Source organism: Hemitrygon akajei, chromosome 1 (assembly GCF_048418815.1).
Source record: "Hemitrygon akajei chromosome 1, sHemAka1.3, whole genome shotgun sequence".
NCBI lineage: Eukaryota > Metazoa > Chordata > Chondrichthyes > Myliobatiformes > Dasyatidae > Hemitrygon > Hemitrygon akajei.
The window spans coordinates 38318768-38338461 of record NC_133124.1 but is presented as its reverse complement, the minus strand read 5'-3'; the positions used below and the strand labels follow the sequence as shown (position 1 = coordinate 38338461).

Below are 19694 nucleotides of genomic sequence, written 5' to 3'. Positions count from 1 at the left end.
TGAGTGTGTGGAATGGACTGCCGGTGACTGTGGTGAAGGCGGATACAATAGGGACTTTTAAGAGACTCCTGGACAAGTACATGGAGCTCAGAAAAATAGAGGGCTATGGGTAACCCCAGGTAATTTCTAAGGACACGTTCGGCACAGCTTTGTGGACCGAAGGGCCTGTATTGCGCTGTAGGTTTTCTATGATTCTATGTTTCCTAACTTGGAGCAGTGAATGCATTTCAAAATGGGCTACAAAGCACTTTAGAAGATTCCAAAGTTAAAGACACTACAGAAATACAAGAACCGACTTCTTTCACCTCCCTATTTCTTGAGTTCCCCTTTTATTCAATTTTCTTCTGTCATGAAGTCATTAATTCCTTGGAGTGTTACAATCCTGAAGGTGAGTAATCAGAATCCAAAGTAATAAGGATCGCAGGGAGTTAATTGAATTGAATTGGCTTTATTTCTTACGTCCTTCACGTACATGAGGAGTAAAAATCTCTTATGTTATGTCTCCATCTGAATGTGCAACGTGCAATCATAGTAATTTATAATAAATAGAACAATCAATGTAACATGGAGTACACTCAAATCAGTGTGAGTTAATCAGTCTAATGGCCTAGTGGAAGAAGCTGTCCCGGAACCTGTTGGTCCTGGCTTTTATGCTGCAGTACCATTTCCCGGATGGTAGCAGCTGGAATAGATTGTGGTCGGGGTGACTCAGGTACCCAATGATCCTACGGGCCCTTTTCACACAGCTGTCCTTGTAAGTGTCCTGAATCATGGGAAGTTCACAACTACAGATGTGCTGGGCTGCCTGTACCACTCTCTGGAGAGTCCTGTGATTGAGGGAGGTACAGTTCCCATACCAGGCAGTGATGCAGCCAGTCAGGATGCTTTCAATTGTGCCCCTGTAGAAAGTCCTTAGGATTTAGGGACCGATTCAAAACTTCCTCAACAATCTGAGGCAAAAGATGCGCTGTTGTGCTATTTTCACCACACAGCTAAATGATAAGTATGCTCAAATCTGTCAAAGGTCAAGCAATGCAACATTAAAATGATTTGCACCACCTTTCTTTCCCTCTGAGTCCTTCAAGGGTAGATCTTTTTTTGAAGACCAGGGAGAGGATAAGGATTTGCAAAACACTTTCCATTCCTCTACACCTTACCTATTGTAAAAATGATCAAAGGATTTTAACTATCACTAACTGCTCCTTTAAGAGCATGTGACACAATCTGCGATCGTCTTCTTGTGGTTGCAGTCTCTGAAGGAAGTATCCCTCCTTGTGTCCAAGTGCACAGCTTGCTGAGAGTGGCTAGGAGGTGAAGGATGCAGCTGGTATGCTTGCCCTTCACAGAAAGAGGCATTTTGTGTAAGATCTGGCACATCATGTTGGAACTGCAGTAAACATTGATTAGGCTATACTTGTTCTGGTCACAACACTACAGGAAGAATATGGTAGGAATGGAGAGAGTGCTGAAGAGATTCAGAATGTTGTCTGGAGTATTAGGCTGTAATTATAAGGACAAATTGAAGAGGCTGGGTTTATTCACAGAGCAGGCTGAGAGGTGATCTAATAGGAAAGGGAAAAAGTATAAGTTAGATAGCCAGAATCATTTTTCCTAGGGCAGTCAAGTCTAAAATTGGAAAACACAAGCTTAAGGTGAGGGAGAGAATTTAGAAGAGACCCAAGGGGTAATATTCCACACAGAGGCTGATGGCTATCTGGAATGAGCAACCAGAGGAAGGGGCAGAGGCAGATATATTTATAACCTTTAAAAGATACTCGAACCGGTAAATAGGATTAGCAGAGATGGGAATCACAGGCAGTATAGGGAGGTGGATCTAAATAGTCCATATTTTTGTGCTGTCCGATCCTATGATAGGTCCTGATATCCATGGGTCAGGTATCCAGATGGCATGGTGCCCTCCTCTGATGATGTCTAATCAAATTTATCCTTCCTCTACCTTTATCCAAGCACCACATGCACAATTACATATTAAACACTTACTGAACTAAAGAGCACATAGCAAGTACAGACTCACAGTTTTCTTGCTATTCTCACTCAGGCCTCTTACCTCTTCTCCTCAGCTGCCTATCACTTCCCACCTGGTGCCCTTTCTCCCATGGTCCACTCTCCTCTCCTACCAGACTCATTCTTCTCCAGCCCTTTACCTTTTCCACCACCTGGCTTCACCTATCACCTTCTAACTACTCCTCCTTTCCCTCCCACCACCTTTTTATTCTTGCATCTTCCCCCTTCCTTCCCGGTCCTGAAGAAGGACCTCGGCCTGAAACATCCACTGTTTATTCATCTCTGTAGATGCTGCCTGACCTGCTGCGTTCCTCCTTCATTTTGTGTGTGCTGCTATGAAGACTTTAAGGTAGATTTTCTAATCTTGGTAAAATGCAGTCATTTGTAACAACTGAGGCAATCGATAAAGCTAATGAATTACTCAAACAAAAAGCATTAGCACCAAATAGCTCCAAATATCCAACAATGTTTAGATGTTACTTTTTAAGATAATATTTTATGATATTTATTTTATTTTGTGTGGTAACAGAAACTCAGTGATTGTTATCTGGTAACAAGGAAAGCAGAGCAGAATAGGAACCACAGTTTAGCTTTGTTTAATTTTGTATGGTGGGAAAATGGCTCAAATATGTTTCATTTTTTCAGAATAACTTTTGAAATTTCTCCATAGGTCAACAAATTGATTAAGTAAAATATACTGCCTGGAGATTGTAAGGGAAGCCCCAAGCCCATTTCACAAGAAGTTTGGAAGTTTAACATTGTGTAGCTATGAGTATTTGAGAGTTTACCATAAAAAAGGCAACCTTGTACACTATCCCCATAAGAAAGTCAGCTACTAGCTTGGGCCTTAGCTATGTCCATCTTTTTTGTTTACTACATGGAAAACTTGTTCTGCTTCCTGTTCCTAATCAACTTCAAAACCCTTTTCTCCTCCACAGATATTGCTTAGCCTACTGGGTTCACCCAGCATCTGCAGTACCTCATCTTTCTTTACAAACAGTCAAAACATACATTCCTTATGGAGTCCATGATTTCGCCCTGTATTTAAGTATTTTACCTGTAGTACCTAAAAGGTTAGAATGCAGATTATTTTCTGATGAAGCTTTTAGATGCGAAAAAGAACAATGGTAGTAAATAGCTGAATTTTATTTATTGAAATACAGCATGGAACAGGTCCTGCTAGCCCTTTGAGCCACAATCACTAGAGCTTACTTGCCATGGCCCTGTACCAACCAGCTCAAGCCAACACTTCCCACCCTGCAGGATCTTCTGTGAGTGCACTACAAAATGTAGCTTCAACATACCTATGGGATTGCACTTAATAATTGCTCACCTGTGGGTTGTGCCATTTTTGTCAAAGGGATTTCTGCTGTCCCACCACTGCCATGGCACAGTAGTTTTGTGCCGTCAGTTTCTCTGAATAACCCAAATGAATACACTTCCTATGCTCTTTGATGTGGGTTTACACCATGCATCCCATCTTGGGTCACTCAGAGTAATCAGTGGTAGTGGAGCATTGCGTTCACAATGGCCATAGGATTGACTTCCATGGCACAAAACTACTGTACCACGCCTTTGACTTCTGGGACCTCCTGGTAAAGAAGCCATTGAAATAATACTAGAGGAAAAGCATTTTAACAAAGACAGTGGGCTCATTCTAGGTAAGAACTGGAATTTGATTGCATACAAGGTGGGAGAACAGAAACCTGATTGGATGAGGACTAACCAATCAGGAGGGTCAGACTACAAGGGTATAAATACCACTGGACTAAACATGCCCAGGCATCACCCCTGATGAAGATGGCAGAGTTTGTTATAATCCCATCAGAGTCAGTTAGAATCGATACCTGAACCCCCTGGTAGCCCAAGAAGAGCTTATTCGCCATATATGCCAGGAAAGCACAAGATACTTTTTCAATAAGTCTCTGTGTTAAATAACTCCATCTGAATTACCTCATCAATCAGTTCACACGCCAACTGCTCCTCCAGCGCCTCACTTGAAATTGCATTTTTCACGTGTCTATAGCTTGACCACAAATTCCCTAGCTGTCCTTTCAGATCCAGTTGTAAAGATGAGACCTTGGCTCTCAGGTATCTGAAGGCACTGGGTTAAAATACCACAGCAAAGTTTTAACAATAACCTCATGATGCACTCGTATATTTTTCGGGGGGCTGATAAATTTCATGATGACTCAAATGCCTCCAGCCCTATGGCCAGTAACTGTATTACCTTTCTCCTGCCGGGGTTTTTCCTAACTTTATTGTTTCTTCTCAGGAAGATCTTCAAGCATTGCATGCATAGAGCAAATGATTGAGACCTTGTGCTTTATGAGCTCACTGACTTATCTGTTACATCCACTGGGTGCTTCCATCATTGTTCGGCCTATAGACCCCCATTGTCTATTGTTTTGCTCTTGACTAGTTCTTGCTATTTCGAGAAGTGACATCCCAAATTACTGACAATGCACTTCTTCTCTATTGTAGGTACAAACATAGGAGTTTATTTAGAGATACGGTTTGGAAACAGGCCCTTCCGGCCTAACGAGACTCCGGCACCCAATCGCACCCATGTGACCAATTAGCCTAATAACTAGCCATACATCTTTAGAGAGTGGGGAAAAACTGGAGCTCCCAGAAAATATCCATGCAGTAACGGAGAGATCATACAAATTCTGTACACACAGTGGTGGAGCTGAACTCGGGTCACTGGTGCTGTAATAGGTCAGGTCACTTGTCTGAGTGCTGCTGGTACCGTGTAAGCCAGTACTACCTGTCGCATGGTCGGGTGCTCGGCGACTAAACCAGCTCCCTCACCGCGCTTGCCTGGTGAGGAGGGTGGCTAGACACCCTGCAGGATGAAAATAAGACCTGTCAAAGGGCGGATGAACCCTCTCGTAGGGTCAACGGCCATCTAACAAACACGTTCCGCGAAGCGCGGAAAGGGCATCCCTTGCATCGAAGCCTGGTCTGGCCGTTCACTGCAACTGAACTTCCCCCGGCCGTCTTGGACCCCACCGTGCCGCTGGATCCGGGAGGGAATGTTGAGAGGGTGGGTCTGGACCTGTGCAACCCCCTGCTCACCTAAAATCCATTCACGCACACGCTGTTCCTTTCTGAGAAGTGAGGTATCCTAAAACACACCCCGGTCCGGATTGGCCTGTACAGCCACTGCAGGACGCACATATCAAATCCCACTAACTGATTGAAAGGAACCACCATCATCATCCTGTGGGATGGCTAGCCAGAGAGAATAGTGTTATGCTGATTGCTCTGCTTCGTGAAAGCCATTTATGTGAATGTCCTGTGATGCAATTACATCCTTCGTTATTCAGCAGTATTGAGCCTGTCAATTTTCAAGACTGCAGAGGAACTCCAAACCTCCAATGTGCCACCTCCATTGAAATAAACATCCTTTCTGCAAGCCTTCATCAGCTGTGTCACTACTTCCTCAGAAGCTCCCAGTCTTTACTTCAGATTTCCAGCTTCTGCGGTACAGTACTGTATTCTACATTTAGTTTTAAAAAGGAATTGGATTTACAGATAGGTAGGAGAACATGCAAACTTGTTTTACAAAGGCAAGGGTCAACATTGCAAATCATGGTGAAATATATATAAGCAGGTAACATCTTAACAACAATATTACTTAACTCTCCCTACTTCCCAAAAAAAGACAGCCAATACTTTAAAGGCAAACAATATTTGCTGAACTACTTATATTATTTGAATGTCTTAATATTAAGTAGATTTTCCAATTTCATGACATATACCAGTGATATTAAACCTGATTCTGATTTTCCCCGGTTTAAAACTTAGACACATTGATATGTCAACATATTGTTAAGAGAACAAAGCCTCTACAAATTAATTTTACTTTCCCAAGATTAAGTGGTAAAAGCTTACTTAGTTAACCTGTTATTCTCTAAAGTACACAACTACTTAACTCATTCCTTGTGTTCATCATAAATACATTCTGAAGTTTGACTGTTAGCATGTCAAATGTAATAGAAGCTTCTTTTTACTGTCAAAGTAATCAAAGGGAGGTTGAAAATGGGACCTCTGAACAGATGCTGCCCAATCAAAAACCTTAAAGGACAAGACTGTGTGGCCAGATGTTGGAATGACCTTCGGACTACGGAGCACGCTGATATGGCATTGATTTAGATGGTTGTTGGCAGGGGTTTTATTCCAGCAACAGGAAAAGCAGAAGGTAAAGAAAAATCCTTTTCTGGTGTTCCCTTCAAACAAAATTTAGAAGTACTGGTCGACAGGGCTGATATCTGTCAAAGATGTAGAACTCACCATGAAATCCTGCCAGTAGGTATCACATCAAAATGAATTACTTGACTGAACACAAACATCTTAAGGCTGTGCCAAGCTACGTCCCTTTCAACTTTGTAACAGCTGTATTTGTCGGAATACATATTTGAAATAATTAAAGTTAGGTCAATTCTCAAAAGGTGTTACAATCTTTGAAGACACTGGAGATGCAACTAATTGTACAATCACTGGTTATTTATAGTGAATGATATACGTAGGCATTTAGAAAGAGATTATATTTTGATTGCAGCTGCAATAACTGATGGATACAACATAATAATGTCAGGAGCAAAAGTCTGCGCATAATGCTCTATGCAGTTAAGTCAAATCATTTCTGAAATATCACTCTGTTCTTCTGTGAAAATTAACATGATGAAATATGGCTTTAGCCTGGAACACTCAATTTTTGGTGGGTGTTGCAATCATAATTCTCATGTACATCAAACACAATAAATTCTGAACAAAGAAAAGATCCTTGAGTTGACCAATGTACAGTATCAATTATCTGTTACAATACTTGGCGCACATTTTGTCTTTTTTTGCTCCAAGAGCAATACCATCTTCTCCAGGCTAACTTTAAAGCTTATCCCTGGAATCAATCCAGTCAATGGCTTCTAAATCCTTTCTGGAACCCTTACCTCCATCCTGAAGTGTGGAGCTAATGCATCAAAACACCAGCTACTTTACAGATAATGTTCTGTAAAAATCCAGCAAATCTCCCTGCTTTTATATTCTAAGAACCAATTTACAAAGCTCAGCAAAGCACACTCTTTATGATCTTCACTTGTGACATGATGTGCCAGAGGGCAGCCAGAACTGGTGTTACCGAAAAGCAGTAAAATACAACAGAAGAAGATGGTGCCAACGAACAAGGCTGCCAAAGGCAGCATCCTCGAGACGGTTCACAAAGCAACTTTTTTCATTTCTGTTACGTCTTCTTTTCATTTCAAATGTAGTTCTGTCGAATCTGTTATTGACATTATGGTGGTGTACCTTCAGGCCAATCAGATGATCTGGCACCTTGCTATCTCCAAGAGGGTTTGATGAGGCTGCAATGAAAGATTGCAGCAGGATGGCCAGGAAGCCAGAATATGGGGCGTGAGCCCATGATCGGCTCCATCTCTCGCCGATGACAGCATTGAAGAAGATTGAAATCATCAAGATGCGTGCGAAGGCCAAGCGAGTGTTCAACGCAGTCTATCAGCCTCTCACTCACTGCTGCTGGAGGAGGGTGGCTGCGTGTGACATTCTCTCTCTCTCTCTCTCACTGCTTTTGAGGGAAGGGTCCCTGTGTTCAAATGGTCTCTCACTCCCTCAATGCTTTTGGAGGAGGGTACCACAGCAAGGTCTAATCACCACACTTTATAGATTTCGACTCTAATTCAGGTGTGGAATGTGAACTACTTCTGGCTGCTACTTTTGGGCAACTTTTGAATCGGGGTGGCATGCAGATAATGAACACTGAGCTAAACTGCAACATGCCTTCTAATTTTGTGTTTTGTATTCCGTGTTTTCACTCTTTTTTTAATCGCCGTTTGCGTGATTGTTTTGTGTGTGGGGGGGTTGGGGAGTTTAATTTTTTTAACATTTTCTTTGAATGGGTTGGTCCCATAGTTCTTTGTTTCCTGGCTGTCCTTGGGGAAGACAAATTTCAGGGCTGTATGCTTACATACTTTCATAATAATTATAGTTTGAATCTTTGAAAAGGTTGCCAGACACATTATTAATTACACATATACATGTAATTCCTTCAATTTTACAAATCAGTAACTAGACACAACCATATCTACCTTCTAACTCAGGTCACTGTTAACGAAAATATAACTGACCTCCCATTATGTTATACACAGACAGCTTTCAGTTGCCACAGAGATTAGAGCTGACAAGTAGTTAGCCCAGAGCACGTAAACATATTCGAAAGACACCCAGTTTGTACTTGTATGACACTACAGTCTTAATTTGGCAATCAAGCACAAGATAGGTTGTTTGCTGCGATTAAGGAGCTGCTTTGTGAACAAAGGTAATATACTCACTGGAGTGGTAGGGTAATGAATAGCTGGAATTGTCTGCCCCAGACAATAGTGGGGGCAGGGGGGGGGAGTTATTTAAGGTGAAAATAGATAAACATTTGAAATGCCAAAGAACTTAAAAATTGAGGAGGGCAGGAATCAGCTATATTCATAGCAAGATACGAGGCAGGCTTGTGGATCGACTCCTGCTTATACATTCATATGCTTGTCGGATGAATGAGTTCCAATCTTACTGAAATATACACCAGCATTGGTGGTACGAGAAGACAGATGCTAAGATGATGTTTTCCCCATTACGGGGTCACTCTTTAAAGATAAAGATGGAGGAAATTTTTCATCTCAGAGTGTGTGAATCTTCAGAATCATCTCTTCCAGAGAGTTGAGGGCATTGAACGAGGTGGTTGTTGGCAATGATGTTATTACGCATCTCGGAGACAGACAGTTCTGGGTTCACTAGGGAATCATACGAACCAGCAGGAAAGCGGAGCTAAGGCCACGATCTCATTGAAAGGCTTCATGCCTGCTATCACTGAAACACACTGGGGGTTTGGAGTTCCTTTGCAGGCTCAATACTGAAGAGGAACTTTGCTACCAAAGGATATAATTGCATCACATAGCATTCACATACATTGTCTTTACTTTAAATGTGAATTATAGTATAAACTTTGACAATATCATTAGTTTTGTAGACAAGAAGGAGATCCAAATCTAAGGTTAATGCATTAAGTCAAAACATACTTCAGTGCTCTTGCCTTCCAACGTCCTTGCTCTGCCTGTCAGGTTCTTTCTGGGTTATGACAACACTTATTTATGAAGAAGATTATCACTTCCGTACCTCGTAATGTATGTTTTCTACTTATGGTAATTACTCACATTGATAAACTTTTGCTATCTCCTGTACATTCTGCAACTGGTTCAATGAAAGATTTACCATCTTTGCCAAAAACCATGAGTTTAAAATCAGCAATTTTTAAAAATATATATACCAAGGTAGCTTTGAATACTGTCATTCTGAATGGCCTATTCTTGAATTAATGGTTTGCTGATGAGCATCCCAAATTCATTGTTCAAAGCATATCTATTATCAACTATGTAACAGTATACGACCCTGAAATCCATCTTCCCCACAGACAGTCTCCAAATGGAGAAGAACCTTGGAACCAACATGTTCAAAGAAAAACATCAAACAAAAAGACTGCAAATGGCAAAAAAAATCACCGAAAACACAAATTCAAAAGGCATATTTCAGTTCAGCTCAGCTCAGTGTTCATTATCTGCGGGCTGCCCCGATTCAAAAATTGCCCAAAAGTAGTAACAAAAAAGAAGCGAGCGACTAGAGACTAGAACACATCATAAACTTGATTTAGATTCCAAATCAACAATCTGAATCGATTAAACCTTGCTCTGGCACCATCCCCGACAGCATCGAGAGAGAGAGATCACTCGGAAGTAGTGAGCAAGGGGCTGGTAGTCAGTGCTGAATACTCGTTTGCCCTCCGCACCTGCCTCAAATATTTCAATCTTTCTCGACACTTTAATCGGTGAGATCAGTAGAAGATGGAGTCGATCATGGCCTTCCTGAAAAAGTTTCCTGGTTTTTTCTACCATTTTCTAGCAGACTGTACAGGTGTCCACCCCCCCCTTTACAAAGGTAGAGTGTTCCGATGGAACCTTTCTTAAGCCGAAGTGGCGTAAAGCGAAGAACCATTCAGTTATATGGGAAAAATTTTCGTAAAAGCAGAAATCCTCTTTGTAATGCAAAAACAGGTTACGAATGTAGGTCTTTTTGTAATAGCGAAGTGGCGTAAAGTGAACATTCGTAAAGCGGGGGACACCTGTATAGTATATCATATATATAGTTCATGTTGCTTTTCTCAACTATTCATTAAATCAGATGCATAATCATTTATGGCATGAAAACTGCAGATGCTGGAAATCTGAAATTTAAAAAAAAATTGTAAGAAGCACAGATTGATGACCTATATCACTCCACAGATGGTACCTGGCCTACTGAATAGTTCTGATATTTTTAACAACAGCCTGCCTGTGCCAACTCTTTGTTAAAGCAGAACAGTAGTAAAACAAAACTATACTGACTCAACTGCTCCACTTCCCCTGCTGTATCCTCTGCTCCAACTATTTACTCTGTCTAAACTACACTCAGAAAACCCAATCTTCTGAAACCTTTCTATGATTCCATGAAATGATGAAATTCCCTGTGCAAAATTCCTGTTGGGAACACAGAGTGGTGGTGGGTAAATTAGAGCACACTGTCCTAAGAGTAACATCAAACCTGCAAGAGTCCAGTGAAGATAAACTACCCTGGATTAGGACTCGTATAAGTATTCATCTGATCCTTCCAGGTCTTCCCCCCCTCTGCCCAGTTTCCCATCCCCAGTTCTGCATTGACATCCTCCTAACACAGCTAGGAGCCTCCTAACACAGCTCCTATCGTCGTTCTCCTTCTCACATCCCCAATCAACCCCAATCTGACTCGCCATTCTGCCTAGGTGCCCACTTCAGTCATCTCCAACCATCTTGCCCCAAGCGGCATTCATTCCAACACAACTGACCAAGCAGCCCTCTACAGTCGCTTACCTTCTTCCTAGCCTGACTCGGTCCCTGAACTGCCAGCCCCTTTCTCACAGAGCCCCAAACCATGAACTAGTTCCCATGCCAGGCTGCTCTTTATCGTGGTGGACTCATGACTGAGAAGATTGCTAGTGTGCCACAGCTACGGCCACCCAGTGCTCCAATTGTGTGCACCAGAGTTTCTGAGTGATTAAACCTGGGTGAAGCTCGGCACTTGTCAAAACCAGTATCTGTCTAGCACGTTGCAGACTGTTGAAAATTGACAGTAGAGGATGTTTAAATAGATTAAGCCCCAGGAGAAAAGCAAAACAGATAGAAAATGTGTGGCTCCAAAATACATCAGAGCAACTTCACGCCAGAATGGGAGAGAAAAGAATAATTGTTCTTTTTTCATAGTTCAGTGCAGCTCTGTAGGTGATGAATCTAAATAATCAGTCAAATAAATATAAAGTAATACTAAGTATAAATTAGATAGCACTATTGCTTGTCATCTATATCAACGATCTGGGTGATGATGTGGCTAACTGGATCAGCACATTTGCAGATGACACCGAGATTGGGGGTGTAGTGATCTGCGAGGAAAGTTATCATGGCTTGCACAGGGATCTGGATCAACTGGAAAAATGGGCTGAAAAATGGCGGATGAAATTTAATGCAGACAAGTGCAACGTGTTGCACTTTGGTAGGACCAACCAGGGTAGATCTTACACAGTGAGTGGTAGGGCACTGAGGAGTGTGGTAGAACAAAGTGATCTGGGAATACAGGTCCACAATTCACTGAATGTCATCTCACAGGTAGATACGGTCATAAGTCAAGTCAAGTCAACTTTTATTGTCATTTCGACCATAACTGCTGGTACAATGCATAGTAAAAATCAGACGTTTTTCAGGACCATGGTGTTACATGACACAGTACAAACAACTAGACTGAACTACCTAATAAAAAAAGCACAACACAGAGAAAGCTATACTAGACTACAGACCTACACAGGACTGCATAAAGTGCACAAAACAGTGCAGGCATTACAATAAATAATAAACAGGACAGTAGGGCAAGGTGTCCGTCCAGGCCTCGGGTACTGAGGAGTCTGATAGCTTGGGGGAAGAAACTGTTACATAGTCTGGTCGTGAGAGCTCAAATGCTTCAGAGCCTTTTCCCAGATGGCAGGAGGGAGAAGAGTTTGTATGAAGGGTGTGTGGGGTCCTTCATAATGCTGTTTCCTTTGCGGATGCAGCGTGTAGCGGAAATGTCCGTGATGGCAGGAAGAGAGACCCTAATGATCTTCTCAGCTGACCTCACTATCCACTGCAGGGTCTTGCGATCCGAGACGGTGCAATTTCCAAACCAGGCAGTGATGCAGCTGCTCAGGATGCTCTCAATACAATCCCTGTAGAATGTGATGAGGATCGGGGGTGGGAGATGGACTTTCCTCAGCCTTCACAAGGTATACAAAATTATGAGGTGTATAGAGAGAGTAAATGCAAGTAGGCTTTTTCCACTGAAGTTGGTTGGGACTACAGCAGAGGTCATGGGTTAAGAGTGAAAGGTGAAAAGTTCAAGGGGAACATGAAGGGAAACTCTTCACTCAGAAGGTCATGCCAATGTGGAACGAGCTCCAAGCGCAGCAGAGCATGCGAGCTCGATTTCAAAGTTTAAGATAAGTTTGGATAGGTACATGCATGGTAGGGGTATGGAGGATAATGGTCCCAGTGCAGGTCAATGGGAGGTGGTCAGTTAAATGGTTTTAGCAAGGACTGGATGGGCCAAAGGGCCTGTTCTGTGCAGTACTTTTATATGACTCTATGACTATGAAAAACATCAATGATGATTGTAAGGAGCAACTAAGCTGTGCCCATTTGACCTAATGCAGGAAAGGTGAATCTTGTCCTGCCATGACTTCTGCAATCAGCCAAACTCTAAAATCACTGCTGATCTGGGCATCACCACAAGCTTCATTTCCACAATTGGCCTGCACACATCTAAAGTAGTTATGACTGATTAAAGCCAACCTACTCCACTGAAAGGGGAGCTGCCACATGGCTAGAACTGGTAAGTGGAACTCTGTCCAGAGGGCTTTGCAACCTACTCATGTGTGGTAGAACAGAGCAGTCAGATTTTCAAACGCAGGACTCCACATCCTGGTAGATGCAGCACTGACAAGAGGAATATGATTTAGTGGTAAGGTGGGAAATCCTTGAAGCTGGGAGGAAACAGCTGTTGACATCAGAACAAGGTGTGCTGTTCCAAAGAAATAAATGCTCATCAGTGGGCTTGAATGGGGAGCTTGAGAGCGAGTTACAATTTCCCATGAAGATTAAGACACCATCCACATTTTATTGTGTAACAAATTCCAAAGTCACAATAGTAAGTTACTAGGATACTATCTGCCCTGCACTTCCAATACTGTTATCCATTTTCAGCCATCTCTCCTTTATCTATTGCATCACATTTTTAGATGGGGCATCAGTACTGGCAACTCTAACAAACCAATGCCACTGATGGCGACCACACAGGGAATTATCTTTATGTTGTGACCTCTGACGCAGATAGAAAATAGATGCATAGCTACTACAGTTAGCATTTTGTATGCTCCCATTTCCCTGACTTGCAACACAGTGTTTTCTCAAACTGAATTACTAATGCCTTATCAGTTGCCTTGCTCCATCAGTATAATTTAATGTTTAACTAGTTCTTAAATGAATAAAGATTTTTTTTCCTTTACATTGTCTCATTCTGGAAGAAATTTAGACCACACTGTATTCCGAGTCCAAAGGTCAAAGCCTGAGGTCGGCGAGTCCGAAGTTTGAAGCTCCTAGGTCATCAGGTCTGGAAGTTGGAGTCCCAGAGATGGCCGATTCTGCAGTTGGAGGCCCAGGTCTGTGTGGGTGGAGCGGTGGGAAAGGGGTTTGTTTAGTCATTGTTGCTGCGTGTCTAGTACGTTGGCTGCACGTTGTTCTGCTGAACATTGTGGGCAGATTATCTTGGTGCTGAAATGTGTGGCAACACTTGCCCCTATCACATCCTTAGATTGCATTGATCGTTAATGCAAATAACACCTTTCACTAAATTTCAATGCACATGTGATTAATTAGTAAATACATTTAAGCTGCTCCAATCCCACTGACTAAAAGTGATTCTGAGTAAATGTAACTGTTTTTATTATTCCCAAGTACCTTCAGGAACAAGAGCAAACCATCAAACAACATACAAAAGTCTACTTCCAGATCTGACTGCTCGCTAACATCAGGATTATTATCACTGACATGTCAGAAAGCTTGTTATTTTGCAGCACCAGTGCAAGATGCAGAAACTGCTATAAGTTACAAAATAAATAAATAATGCAAAAGCTGAATAACAAGTCGGTGTTCAATGTCTGTTCAGATATTTGATGGCAGAGGGGAAGAAGCTTAAAAAGGGCTTTACTCTGCAGAGGAGGATGATGAGAGGAGACATGATAGAGGTGTACAAGATATTAAGAGGAATAGATAGAGTGGACAGCCAGCACCTCTTCCCCAGGGCACCACTGCTCAATACAAGAGGACATGGCTTTAAGGTAAGAGGAGGGAAGTTCAAGGGGGATATTAGAGGAAGGTTTTTTTACTCAGAGAGTGGTTGGTGCGTGGAATGCACTGCCTGAGTCAGTGGTGGAGGCAGGTACACTAGTGAAATTTAAGAGACTACTGGACAGGTATATGGAGGAATTTAAGGTGGGGGGTTATATGGGAGGCAGGGTTTGAGGGTCGGCACAACATTGTGGGCCGAAGGGCCTGTAATGTGCTGTACTATTCTATGTTTTATGTTCTAAAACGTTGAGAGTGGATGCCCAAGCTCCGGTGCCTCCTCCACAATGGTAGTAATGTGGAGAGGCCATGTTCTGGACGGTGAGGGTCCTTCAGGACGGATGTCGCCTTCCTGAGGCACTGCCATCCACGGAGGGGATGGTTGTACCTGTAAATGAGCTGGCCGAGTCTGCAACCCTCTGCAGTTTCTGTTGATCCTGTGCATTGGAATCTTCATACCAGGCGATGATACAGCCATTGAGAATGCTCTCCACTACACATCTGTAGACGTTTGCAAGGGTCATTGGTCACATCCCAAATCTCTTCAAGCGCTTAATAAAATAGAGCCGCAAGTGTGATGTTTTTGCAACTGCATCAATGTGTTGGGCCCCGGACAGATCCTCTGAGATGCTGATATCCAGGAACTTGAAGCTGCTCACCCTTTCCACCAGTGACCCCTCAAGTAAGGGCAAGTCTGTATTCTCCTGACTCTCTCTTCCAGAGGTCCACTATCAATTCCTTTGACAAGTCAACGCTGAGTGCAAGATGGCTGCAGCACCACTCAATCAACCAATCCATCTCAACCTTGCCTCTTCGTCGCCATCAAATTTTACCAACAGTGGCATCGCTGGCAAAGAGAGAGATGATATTCAAGACGTGCCTAGGCAGTGCTGAGTGTAGAGGAGTACAGCAGAGGGCTAACCTTAGATCTGAGCCTATGTTTATTGTCAGCTTGGACGAAATGTTATTGCATCTCACAGATGTAATATCAGAAGGGAAAGGATTTGCCTGGTGCAAACGAGAACCCCACATTATCTTGCCAACTCTTTTGGAATCCCGACCCCAGTGAAGAGTACAGGTAAAATGAAGTATAGAAAGAGCACAACACTGCATTGCAAGACTGGGAGTAAAATATACACTCTCTTGCATTATTGGTATTGGTATCTTAATGTCAAAGGAAGAGGAATAAAAAGAGATGGCACATTGAATTTTATAGCCAAAATGGTTTTAGAATGAATAAACACTTCTCAGGTTTCCAGCTGGGTGCAAGCATCGATTTTAATCAACATTTCCATGACAAACTCTGCCATCTTCATCAGGGATGATGCCTGGGCAATGGTATATATACCCCTGTCGTCCATCTCTCCTGACTGGATGAGGACTAACCAATCAGGTTTCCGTGGTCCCACCCTTTTTATAATCGAATTCCAGATCTTACTTTGATCGAGACCTTCGTCTTTGTTTAAATTCTTTTCCTCTAGTTTTATTACTTTATCACTTTATTGTTGTTAAACAATTGATACTAGAGCGTACAATCTTCACAGCGATATTTGATTCTGCGCTTCACGCTCCCTGGAGTACAAATTGATAATAAATATAATAAAAATTTTAAATTATAAATCATAAATAGAAAATAGAAAAGGGAAAGTAAGTTAATGCAAAAAAAAGATTTATTACAATGGTTTATTACCAGGCGGTCCCAAAAATCATTGGCTCAGCACAGTGGTTTTGTGCTTTTGAAGTCAAGTGAATACAATATTCTGCTACTGCAGATTTCTCTGGGTCATCCAAACGGATACACTTCCTGTGTTCCTTGATTCGTGTTTCCACCATGCGCCCTGTCTGGCTGATATACGCTGCTCTGCATTCACAGGGAATCCTGTAAATGCCAGCCATTCTGAGTCCCACGTCATCTTTGACCCACATAAGCTGAGATTTGAGCTTCAATCAGAAATTCACTTTAGTCCTTAGAAGGACCGGCAGGAAAACCAGGAAACCTAACAACGAGGAGCAGCCCATTGCTACCGCCCGTCTTCCCTATATTTCCATGGTTTCTGGAAGGATCGCTAAGATCCTGAAGAAATGCCAGAGTAATACCATCCACCTATACATAAGGAAGGTCAAATTGCATCTTATGTGGGTCAAAGATGAGCTGGGACTCAGGATGGATAGCATTTACAGGATTCCCTGTGAATGTGGAGCAGTGTATATCGGTGAGATGGGACAGACATCAAGGAGCACAGGAGGTGTATCTGTTTGGGTTACCCGGAGAAATCAGCATAGCAGAACATTAAATTTGCAATTGCCGTAGGATTGACTTCAACGGCACAAAACCTCTGTGCTGCACCAATGGCTTTGGGACCGCCTGGTGAAGGAAGCCATTGAAATAAAACTAGGGGAAAAGAATTTTAACAAAGGCAAAGTCCCCCTCTAAGTAAAAACTCGAATTTGATTGTAAACAAGGTGGGACAGCAGAAACCTGATTAGATGAGGACTAACCAATCAGGAGAGACACACTACAGTGGTGTAAACATGACTGGACTAGACATCCCCAGGCATCATCCCTGAAGAAGGCGGCAGAGTTTGTCGTCGAAACATCAGTTAAAATCAATACCTATACCCAGCTGGAGGCCTGAGAAGAGTATATTAATTATATACACCAGGAAAAGCACTAGATCCTGGTTTTAGTATGGCTTAAATTATCCAAGATCTTTACTATGTTTGGGAATATAAAACAATTTGTAGCATGCTTCAGGAGAATGAATCTATTCAAGAGTTTATCTCATTAGCAATCCTTCGCTATTACTTAACAGTGCAAAGATCTTTGAGTCCCTGGAGTCCCTAGTTTTTGACTCCTCGGAGTTTCATTCAATTCAAAGACTGCCTGAATTTTAATCACTCCTTTTGCCATTCTAACTATCTGTTTATTTAATGTTCACAACAGCAGTCACACCTCAAGGAATAAATGTAAATCTGTTATAAAATCAATATCACAAACCTCATGTTGCAGTCATTTAATTGTCTTACATGTTCATTCATAACTTTATCAAGATTAACTTTTAATTGCAAGCACCTGGTGTGAGCCCAGCCCATTGGGAGAAGACATACTGGAAACCACTGAGCCCATGATCTTCCTTCTATTAAAGCCAATGCATCTGCCCATTTCAGAATTTTAAATCAATTTATTTAAAGTGATAGCTGGAAGACACTGAGCACAATTTACAATGGATGTAAAGATTCTCGGAAGCTGCCAGCCTTAATAAACCCATTTGGAGTTTCTCTGCCCTCTCCCCACCCTACCCTACCTCACCTCAATGAACAGGTTGGCATTTCACTGAGTCACAGGGATAAAGAGTCCACACTGACAGTCAACTGTCCATTTACCTAATCCCTTCTGTATTCTCACATCATTTCATTAATGCTCCCTGATCATACCACTCACCTACATACTAGGGTGAGTCTACAGTAGCCAGTTAACCCTCCCACCCACATCATGTTGCATCATGGGAGAAGACAGGAGGAAAGAGTTCGAGGAACAACCACAAACTTAACAAAGACAATATCGGAGTCAGAACTCTACACAGGACACTGGACCCGTGAGACAGTGGCTCAACATCTGTGCTGTTCATCAGTCAAAAATTTAATAGCCAAAAAAAAGCATAAAAAATTACTATGGGTCCCCATACAAATGCATGGTGCAAACCTTTCTAATTCGATTAATTTAATCACATCAATTCTATTATTATGATTAAAGAGGCACAAAAATATTCATAGCAACCACGATTCTTTAGCTGAACATTTTAAATCTATTTGATTGAAAGAAATACCAGAACAAAGGAACTTTGCTTTTGATTCTCTTAAAGTCGAATGACCGGGGCTGGGTTTTCAATTAGCTAGAAGGAATCTTTTACAATGTTGGTTATTCCTTCAGAGCAGCTTGAAACAAACTAGGTGGCAAATTAAAATCAGCAAGTGAATCCACCGTTCTTTACAAGAACGTGATGCAGGGTAGATCTAGGAATAGCAACAGAGAAATATTTCACAACTTTATAGGAACTCTATTGCATAACTACCCATTACAGTGTTTATGACGATAGACCAAAATGTGCCATAAAGTACAGTCTAGTAACATCTTCCTCAATAAAAACCTATTCTTTGCAAAGTCCTCAGAGAATTTCACAATTGTTTATATTCTTCCTCATCCTGCAAACTTATACTTTTGGACACAAAATTAACAAATGGGATGAATTTCATTATTTAGCAAATGATTCCTGCACTGTTGAGAAAATGCAGCAGTTACACTAAACACAGCACAATATAGTTCAACATTGGATAAGGAGTGAAAACAACTGATCGTGCCAGCAGCCACGATGCTGATTTGTTTGTAGTTTATTGTGATTCATCCGCACAAATGTATAACACCAATGAGACAATGTTCCTCCAGACCAAGGTGCACAACACAGCAAATAGAACTCGCACACATAACACATGAAGCAATATTACCACAAATAGATTAACAAATAAGCTGCAGTTAGTACAGCTAATCAGCTGATATTGCATATCATTCCTATGCTTTCTTGAAAAGGAACACAAGCGGCACAACAAGAAATTGATGGAGAAAGTATTCTTGACAGCCACTAGTAATGCTGTCGCAAGGAAAAATGCACGCTTGCAGCAGCATCACTTATCTACAACTGACCCCATGCTGATGTGAAGGTTGTAAAAAATCAAGTCTCTCACATGTCACCAGAGATGTATAACAGAGTACATAGATGTTTGGAACTTATGTCTGATCTTCCTGACCTTTAATTGTTCACCTTGCACCCCAGGTGTTAAGCACATGATGCTTAACAGGCAGCTACAATCGATACTATTGGATGCTCAGGATGAGCAACAGTTTCTTCCCCAGACCATTAGGCTTCTGAATGTCCGGCTGCATCATATTCGAAGTGTCACTGGTTACTCTGTTCCAGTGCAATATTTAATATTAATGCACTTTGGTTTGTTATTTATGTGTGATTCATCTGTAGATTTTATCCTTACCTTGACAATGTGTTATGTGTGCTTCACACCCTGGTTCAGAAAAATGTCTCATTTCTATACACAGCATATGGTTAAATGTTATATACATGTATATAGTTAAATTACAATAAACTCAACTGTCCACCA

General features: G+C 41.8%; 1 protein-coding gene across 4 annotated transcripts in view; it reads right to left on the bottom strand.

Annotated features, from left to right (window-relative positions):
• The window catches only part of LOC140725708 (cytochrome P450 7B1-like), a 251498-nt gene that overhangs the window by 136117 nt on the left and 95687 nt on the right, over positions 1–19694 (bottom strand). The window lies entirely within an intron of this gene.